The sequence below is a fragment of the Leguminivora glycinivorella genome, chromosome Z, assembly GCF_023078275.1.
Source record: "Leguminivora glycinivorella isolate SPB_JAAS2020 chromosome Z, LegGlyc_1.1, whole genome shotgun sequence".
NCBI classification, from domain to species: domain Eukaryota; kingdom Metazoa; phylum Arthropoda; class Insecta; order Lepidoptera; family Tortricidae; genus Leguminivora; species Leguminivora glycinivorella.
The window spans coordinates 39,220,755-39,230,290 of NC_062998.1; the positions used below are offsets into that span (position 1 = coordinate 39,220,755).

Consider the following 9,536-nt stretch of genomic DNA (forward strand, 5'->3'; position numbering starts at 1 on the left):
CTACTCGTACCGTAGGTATGCTAGTAAGTAAAGTAAAGTAAAGTTTATTCATTGTTAACTGTGTACATAAGATGGGATGATATACAGTAAATACAGTACCAACAGTTGCCCATTTCGAGCGTACAATATTCTTAAAAACTACTGACTATAAATTAGCTTACTGGCTAACTTATAATTATTACCCGGGATATTTCAGAAAAAACTCATTTAGGTTGTAGAAAATATTTTTTATCAACCAATTTTGTAACTTAAGATTATATCTATTACCCTCCTCAACTGGTAAGGCGTTAAAAATAGATGCTATATGTCGCTTTATGGGAATCAGCAGCGATGAAGATGACGTTTAATAATTTTATCACTATTTTATTAATAAGAATATCATCTACCTACGTCTACAATACAGTGACTTTGGCGCAGTGAATTTAGTTTCGTAGGCCAAATCCACTTCGAGTTGTTAAAACAACGATACATGTTATGCGATTACTCACAGACGTCTGAACCGATATGTATTATTTATCGTAATTCAAAGGTTAATTTAAGTTATTTTCCAACCAGCTTAGGTTACCAAATTAAAATTAGTATGAAATAACTTTGCACTAATGCAATCCACAAGATTTTGTGGCTAAAATGCAACTCACTGGTCCGTTTTCGAAGAACTAAGAGAGCCTTTAGCAGTCGGTGAAATGGCAAAAAAGATTTGATTTAAATGTAACACTGTAATTAGTAACGGTCATCGAAGTTATGAAACATAAAATTACACTAAATTCGATTCCTTCAGCTTAAACCGTTTGTGTTATTGTATTTTTAACCGATTTCAAAAAAAAGGAGGAGGTTCTCAACGCACTTTTTGCTAATCACGAGAACATCATATGAAAACGAAGCTTAATTTAAGACGAACAATGGGTTATATGTATAAAGAAGAGAAATATGCAAACATTTATTTCTACAGGAAAAACCAACTAAGTAGGTATTCGACTGTTTTATTAAATCGTATTTAATCGTCAACTAAATACATTCTGAACATATATACGACAAAGAAGTAAACAAAAAAATATAGGTTTTAAAATGCCATACACATAACGTACATTTCTTCATGTTTTCATATAAAACGTGCCTTTAAACTTTCAAACCGCATTATCTCAAAATCGCCTATTTACACATAGTCGGTATTTGCAGTAATAGACCGTTATCCTTTCATTCGTCACATCACATGAAAAACCAATTATAGTCCCTATACAACTTTTTGGTAGAATGACATTGCTGATGTTTGTAAACAAACGTCTTCTGGAAAAACATCTTAAAGACATTTGGTGTATTTAGCCTGGCTTAAAATAAAGAATTTTGTTGGTAGTTTTATTTGCAAAAATCAAATATGTACACATTAAACTTTTTTGTAGAACATAAGATGGCTACTTTAACAAAATGTTTAAATGCAAAAAAACACTATACACCATTAAAAGGTTCTACTTGGCGGATAAAGCATAAAAGTTTATATTAAATATTCATATTACATTCTGGCAGTTTATAATGCAACAAATTGACCATTAAGTAAGTTTATGCGAAAGCTATCTTTTGAATGCAGCTTCGTATCAATACATGGGTTTTAACATATTGTAGCCCTTGAAAACCTTATTCTATAGGCGCTAAAAACTCGATTTCGTCAAAAAGTCACTTAGTCGGTATTTGCATTAATGGGACGATAATGGCTTTTTATGAAATATACCTAATATCTAATCTCACTTTGGGTAGAGTTTAGTTCTACTAAACATCTGTGGTATCAAATGCTTATTAATCACAGTTAGAAATAATAATATTAAAATTAATATTTCTTATCAAAATGAATTTAAGTAATAGTATATTTTAGTCTTAACTCTCTTAGTAAGTAGAAAACACATTAAACGGAGTATTTTCTTAAGTAATGGGAAATATCTTCTATTTAGTAACAAAAATTATCTTATTATTATATAAGGTCATATTTTGTGTCCATGAGATCTGCAAACTAGTATGAATATTACCAAAAAAATAAGCATGGACAAAGTCACGGCAAAAAACTAGCTATTCTCAATGTGCACGCAACTTTACCGTGTCAGTTTGGTTACATTTGACTGTCCGGCAATATGTTACGCTGCAAATTGTTTCCAAACGGACGTAACGATTTGTCTAGACCAGAATTAAATCGATTGAAAATAATACAAAACTAACAGCAATATTTAACTTATTTACTTGAGAAATAACTGTATGAGGCATTGATTCATTTAACATCAACAGTTCTTTACTTACCTAACAGTTTAGTTACGTAAAAATTAGAACAAAACGGACCAAACATAGTGGTAAACTTACCTGTCACATGCCAGCACTCCTTGTCGGTCGCGGTTTGGCTGTTTTATTAACCAAAGTGAAGTTAGACAAGGTTTGTCTATGGTCACAGGTTTGCCAGGATTAAAATAAACCTTAAATGTTGGTAAAAAATATTTTGCTACTTAGTTAAAACTGCGTAACCAAACGGACGATCTCGAAACTGGACATTTCGAGGGGACAACGTTTTTATCGACATTATACCCTGTTACTGTTGATTTTAAAGTTCTTTTTCGTCAAAAATACGTTTTCTACTACTTAAACTATGGTAGAAATGCATTACTTAATGTTACTATCATAGAAAAAAATTGTGTAAAAGTCCAACAAAACTTCGAATCGTGGAAGGGGACAGTACTACAGCCACATTTTACCATATTTTAAAACTTAATTGTAAGTATAAAAAATTGATTTATTATGCATTTTACTTGATAAATGATGCGTCTACTTAATATATTTCAATAAAAACCAACATTTAGCCAGTTAAAACTTCAATCTTAAGAGTAAATCGCAAAAAATGTAAGGGGACATGCGAAAACTCGGGGGTACAACTTTAAATAGAAATGCCCACATAAATTTACTGGGGTAAATTTATAATTTATTCCCATTAAAAACAGTTCACGTTTGTGAAACGCAAACTGTTTTTAACGGGAAGTTTTATATAGCAGTTAATTTATTTATTTGTTGATTATTTATTTGGAAATTGTGAAACAGACCCTAAATATTTTGTAACATTCAAATGCAAAACTTGATATCCATAATAAACTTAAAATCCACATTTTACGAGTTTTAAGAATATATAAATAAAACTTACTATACAGAGCAGTGGTGCAGAACCTTTTTTCTTTGGGGGCCAAAATATATTATGAAGGAATTTTAGAGGCGGACCAGATTTACACCAAAATAGGACATACGATACAAGTGCATAAAAAAGGAAGTTCGAAACGAGTGGCGATAAATTAAACATGACCGAAGGGCACTAAATCAACACGAGTTACGAATTTCCTTTTCGTACGTGTGTCGTACGATGTTTTTCAGTACAATACGACCTGGAATATAATGGAACCACTTCTCACACTAGTGCGTAAAAACACCATCTGTACTAAAATAGTACATTACGATACAAGTGCGTAAAAAGGAAGTTCGAAACGAGTGGCGATAAATTAAAACACGACCGAAGGGAGTGTTTTAAATCGACACGTGTTATATTCATTTATGATATCACATTCACAAACACGACATCCACACTTAGCATGCCAACTCAAAATATTCATGCTGCGTCCTTTGAAAAGTAAAAACTGACAAGCGGTCGAATAAGCGTATTTCAGCAAATATAGACAAGTTAATCCTCCACACATAGTCGTTTTTAGCCAAATATAGCAAAATAAACGAATTCGCAACGACTTGGAATGGAAGTGCTACTATTATAATCATTGTAGCGAAAAAGTTGACTACGGACACAGAGTACATATTATAACTACGGATAAAGGTGTAAATGTAAAATAAATTATTAGAGTTGGTTGGCAACCCCGGATCGCCGTCCGTGATGTCCTGCCGTCAGTGTTGCCAGATCTCCTGATTTATCAGGAGATCTCCTGATTTCGAGGTGCATCTCCTGAATTCCTGATCTCCTGATTTTTACCAAAAATTTCCTGATTTTCCCAAATATCTCCTAATTTTTCCCGAAAATCTCCTGACTTTGTGAGAAATTTCTTAGTGTTCACGATTATGGTGTTAAAATTCTATTCTATTCAAATTTCTCGAAGTGAGTGTATGGCGGCAATCGGCAAATTGCAGTAATAATACAGATGTAGTGCAAAAATACTTTCCTTCTTATTTTTACGTACAAAACGTACTGAAACTGTCTGAACTAGCATGACAATGACGAATTTTTCCGTAAAAACACGAAGGAAAACCTTTTCGCACTACATCTGTACTGTACATAACACTGCCTTAAATACGTCATAGTAATAGTATTATGAACCAAGTTTTAAATGACAAGATTTGACTGACCATATTTTTTTTAAATATTTAATTAACGTAGATGTTACAAATAATTGTGAAAATAAACTAAAAGAAGAATAATATCATCAATTTATGACTTTGGAGAAATTATGTCTCCTGATTTCTCCTGATTTTTAGGACATGTGTCTCCTGTTTTTTCAAATTGGACCTGGCAACACTGCCTGCCGTCGCCATCTTTCATTTCCTCTCGTCTCGAGCGTTGCGTGTCTGTTCTTGCTGTAATAAAGTGCTGTATCAAAAAATGGATCACATTGAAGACCATGATCATGCAGTAAGTATTTTGTTTCTTTAATTATGCATGAATTATTAACACAGTGATATATAGTGAACAAATGAGCCTGGCAGCCAGCGGCAGCGGGACTAGGTTGATTTGTGTAAAATTGGTTTATTACAGAAAGAAGCCTACAACACAAGTACCCCGCTAAGTATTTATTCGCTAGTATTTATATAATAAACAATATGAATTCAATTCACTTAGTTTAGTCTGAATACGTTTGGAGGACAATTCCGGGTCGCGTCGCGGGAACGGCGAGCATCGGCTCAGAGCGTCGCGGCCGCGCCCGCGCATCACGCATCACATCTCCAACGTCTGCGCATTACGCACTTTATTTTAAATATTCAATTTAATATAACTTTTTACTGTGTTCAGGGTTGTTTTTGTTGCTGCTTCATCTTGGACAAGTTGGCAACCAGCAACAAGACCCGGCCTGCGAGCAATGACCAGTGAAATCCGCAACGGACCTATAAGAAGCTATCCCTGTTCCTGCACTATCATCGGGCGAGGTGAACATCGCTGGTCCATGTGATGCGGCGGATCTATCTCGAAGTTAACAAAGTAAGTTGCCCATTCTATTTATACCTCTACTTTGATTTCCTTGCACCCCTTTTCGATTTGTTGTGAATAGTGTCGTGAGTTCGTGGATTAGGCATTATAAAGCCTCCGCCACAAGCCACACATAAACGGTACGTATACATAGAGAAGTCTGCCTAACTATTATAGCAAACGTAAAGATTTAAAAATAATAAGTATAATTTTATTTGCTTCTAATTTACCAATACTTACAGGTACACAATTAGTTAGATTTATTGAATATTTTTGTGCCTCTGTCAGACATTTAAGGCGCAGTTAAGCATAGATTAATTTAGGTTTTTAGTCAGTTGTGGTTGTCTATTATTTCAACTTGACAATTAAAAGCCGTCGAGGGTGCAATATTTGTATCTTGTCTACAATGTTTATTTTGTGTTTCATTGTGTGACAAGTATAAAAACGTCACCTAAATAGTCCCACTTAACCCTTTGGTAGTCCTAGCTCAGATTAATTAACCCAAGAGATTTGTTTAAATTTCATTAGCATTTAATTGCTAATTATGTATGTGTTCATAAATTTTCCTGGGTTTTCTAATTCACTGTTTCTGCACCTCATTAACCAACATTTTGCGCATTTGCTGTTATTGCATTCGCACTTGCTTTATCCCACGCACCGAATATTTCAGATGGTTGTATTTGTGGCGCAGCGCTCTGCTACTGCCACGGGCTGTTCTCCGACTGGAGACCCACGTGTCAGCTCGACAGTGTCGCCTCCTTGCTTCGCCCCGGTGGAATTTGGTTAGCTTGCACATTGTTACCCTTCTCTTCATTTATTTATTTATGTATTTTTATTCAGTAAATACAAAATGTCGGACAATGACAGTACCAGTAGTGATAACGAGAGCCAGGAGATTGACGAAGCAAAACTAAAACTGTTAGTTCGCAAACATTTTGCGCGGAAATCACGGGTTACTAAATTTAAAGAATTATTGGCCCCATAAGGAAAAGAGTTAATTTCAGAAAATAAAAGTGATATACATAAAGCGTCTAGCAGGCTCTAAGAAGATTGGCCCCTGCAAGGGATTTGGTTGTAATTTGAGGTGCATTAGTGACAGGCCCTAAGTACACTTTATGCGTAATATCAGCCTTCGATCTTCTTTTGTTTCCAAATAAAGTCAGAATGAGAAAGCATGAAATGGAAACCCCATTCCATTCCCCAATAATGCATATTTTTACAGTCATTCATATCCTTGAACTTGGATGAGAAAAATAATAGTTATAGTTATTTGTTATACAAGGGGCAAAGTTGTATTTTAACGCCGAGTGTGGAATTGAAAAACGAGCAAGTGAAAGGATCCTATAGTTGAACCACGAGCGAAGCGAGTGGTTCGAGAATAGAAATAGAAGAATATGAATGTCTAAAAATATGCATTATGTATCAGTGGGGCTGGTGAAAATTTCTGCTAGGCAACACTGAGCAAAAAGGAACCTGACCTTAACATTAGGTATGTACTTTCCTAGTAATCAATTTTAGGCAAGCCGGTGGGAATCGGCTTGTATGGACCAGCCTCTGCTGTTATGTACTCCATTTCATGTTCTTTCATTTTGACTAGAGATGGGCCGAATATGGACTTTGCCGAATACGAATATTCGGCCGAACATTCGGTTCAGCTCTTACCGAACCGAACATTCGGCCGAATATTCGGTTACGCCATATTTAGAAAGCGGATGTTAAGATTAAAACTATTAAATGATGGATAATGGTTGTGGAGGATGGAGGATAACGGAAGTTAAGATTAAAACTATTAAATGATGGATAATGTCACTAGAACTACATATGTTCTTACGATTTAGTGGATTTAACTAAAACTTAGTTAAAACAACTCTGAACTCTACTCAAGTCTTAAACTACGGTTTTTTCAACTTTGTATTTATATTTTGACGCATAGTGAATTATCTCTTTTTAGTAGTTCCTTAGAAAGCTAGGAGGAGGAGCTTATTATCGAATGGAATACGTAAGATCTTCATTAGTTATGTACTTTGTTTATTCGGTAAATATTCGGCAATGCAACCGAATTATTCGGCCGAAAACGAACATTGAAAAACTTGCCGAATATGCCGAATACCGAATATTTACCGAATATTCGGCCCATCTCTAATTCTGACTTTATTTGGTTACTCTCGCTTACTTGGTTTGGTTTATGTAATATCACAGTTTAAAAATTACCTTGATTATTTTTTACATTTTCGTGAATAAGTCTGAAACAAAAGAAGATCGAAGGGTGATAATACGCATACATAAAAACGTGTCGACTGACGTCACGGTCAACTCATTCATTATAAATTTCAATGCGACTTCTTAAATAGAAATTGGGTTTAAAAATAATCTGCCATATTTTTAAACCCAATTTCGCCGATTCGAATTCGTGTTTAGTGACGTCACGGTCAACTCATTTGGTGTGCATTGGGGTAATTTCGAAGCACAGAAATGCTCAGGTAATTTAAAAAGGGGAATCTTGATATGATGGAAATAATGGTGATTTTTCTGTGACTTTAGAAATTAGACGACTTTCGGAATTACCACAATGCACCCTACTTAATATATTTCTATCAGACATATTCAATAGCAATTTGATTAAAAAATAACTTCTGCCAATGTGTTTCTTATAATTATCTGATGCTTCATTTGTAATTTTGTATGGTATAAAATATTTCTAGTACTGGAAACTTGCCTGTACAAAACCACACTTGCAAAGTCTCCACGTCTTGAAGACTTTTATCAGTTTCAGTTTCTAAGAAATCGTGCAGACATATTGAAGACTGTGCAGGTTGCGAGCTCAAAGAGCGCTCAGGCAAATCATAATAATAATCAATACGTTTAATCATACAAAATATCATAAGTCCTTCATCTCATCAGCTGCAAACTCATGTTTCACGTGTGCAATCAAAATTACAGATTGAATGAATTTAAATTTTTGCAGGTATGTCACCTGAGGCGAGGAGGATTTGAGTAGGTGCATATGCGAACGGCCTAAGTGACGCCTCTTCAACGCGACGGGTGTATTCTTCTCAAATATGAGAAGGAGCTCGGGTCCCGTGGGCTCTTAACCGTCGTAGTTTTCACGCAGTGTTTTAAAATAGTGTTTGTGTGTATTATGGTAACATACGTTCAATTCAAATGTGTAACACTACATAACTATACATAGGTATCACTTTTCATTAGTATGGTGATGTTTTTCCGGCCTGAAGAAAAAACTTCAAATAAAATAATTATGTTGTCTGTATATCCATGTTTTTGTTTTACACATCAATGATTTTTGTGTGTGGTATTTTTTAAGTTTGACTTTTTCGTTTCTAGTTATTTTGATCATACATAATCATTAAAATTATGTTTGGAAGTATTAAGCTGCACACGGACCGTCGCAAACCTGTCGAGCAGACTTTCGGTTTTTGGAGAGAATCTAGCTTGTTCCAATTCACTCGCGATCGAAACTAGCGAGTTCTCGACAGCCGCGGCGGTCCGCGCGCAGCTTGCAGAGCACCTTGCGTGCAGTTAATTTGTGACATCCTATCAACCACAAAAATCAACTTCCCTGAAACATCCCTATGAAATATTGTGTGAACGGTTCACGAGTGGCTTGCACAAAACATGCATCTAGGAAATGCTAGCAATATTATTATTTCACTAAACGAACAAGTTGCCAGTGATTCGTTGACACAACATACCAAATGCAACTTTTAGGTACATTACAAGAGTAACTTACAAGGAACTTCACTAGAGTTATTAAAGCAATGTTACATTTGTAACTTATTAAAAGGTACCGGTGAAAAGTTGATACAATTTACAACTTTAAACTTTTTGGTGTATTGTAAATGCAACATTGCCGTAATGAATAGCGTGTAAGTTACGTACAAGTTGCATAATGTGCTATTGTTGCAATGTACAAAAATGAACTTCTTAAAAGTTTTCGTCGTAACTTTCTAGTAAGTTGATATTTCAATGTATCAGCAACATTGCTATTCAAAGTTATAGAAAGTTGTAAAAATCCGATCTGGGAAACTTACAGGGTTTATCTACAGCGCGGCCGAAAGCGTTTAACATCAATATGGCTCAAACGTTGCCCAAACATTGCAACGTTGCAATTGTAAGTTTCAAGCTCCCAGATGTAGCATTGAGCAATGTTACCGCAAGTTCTGCTTGCTTAACGGGACCCCTACATGTAAAGTGGGGGCAGATTTTTTTTTTCATTCCAACCCCAACGTGTGATACATCGTTGGATAGGTATTTAAAAATGAATAAGGGTTTACTTAGATCGTTTTTTGATAATATTAATATTTTCGGAAATAATCGC

The 9,536-nt window shown here is 35.0% G+C and overlaps 1 long non-coding RNA gene across 1 annotated transcript; it reads left to right on the forward strand.

Moving 5' to 3' along the window:
- The first annotated feature begins 3,628 nt into the window (after positions 1–3,628).
- LOC125241231 lies at positions 3,629–8,468 on the forward strand. The gene is made up of 4 exons (XR_007178727.1): positions 3,629–4,648; positions 5,027–5,212; positions 5,871–5,982; positions 8,166–8,468. It is a non-coding gene; the product is annotated as an uncharacterized LOC125241231 (long non-coding RNA).
- Positions 8,469–9,536: the final 1,068 nt, after the last annotated feature.